The 467-nt window shown below is 52.7% G+C and overlaps 1 protein-coding gene across 2 annotated transcripts in view; it reads left to right on the forward strand.

Annotated features, from left to right (window-relative positions):
* Positions 1 to 467, forward strand: part of LOC119422687 (nocturnin) — a 19,121-nt gene that overhangs the window by 11,897 nt on the left and 6,757 nt on the right. The window lies entirely within an intron of this gene.

The raw sequence follows: 467 nt of genomic DNA on the forward strand, positions 1-467 counted from the left end.
CACTGCAGACTGAAGCAATGCAGAGTGAAGCAATGCAGAGTGAAGCAATGCAGACTGAAGCAATGCAGACTGAAGCAGTGCAGACTGAAGCACTGCAGACTGAAGCAATGCAGACTGAAGCAATGCAGACTGAAGCAGTGCAGACTGAAGCAATGCAGACTGAAGCACTGCAGACTGAAGCACTGCAGACTGAAGCAGTGCAGACTGAAGCAGTGCAGACTGAAGCAGTGCAGACTGAAGCAGTGCAGACTGAAGCACTGCAGACTGAAGCAATGCAGAGTGAAGCACTGCAGAGTGAAGCACTGCAGACTGAAGCACTGCAGACTGAAGCACTGCAGACTGAAGCACTGCAGAGCGAAGCACTGCAGAGCGAAGCAGTGCAGAGCGAAGCACTGCAGAGCGAAGCACTGCAGAGCGAAGCAGTGCAGACTGAAGCAGTGCAGACTGAAGCAGTGCAGACTGAAGCA

This window comes from Nematolebias whitei, chromosome 16, assembly GCF_014905685.2.
Source record: "Nematolebias whitei isolate Nwh7 chromosome 16, NemWhi1, whole genome shotgun sequence".
In the NCBI taxonomy this organism is placed as follows: Eukaryota; Metazoa; Chordata; class Actinopteri; order Cyprinodontiformes; family Rivulidae; genus Nematolebias; species Nematolebias whitei.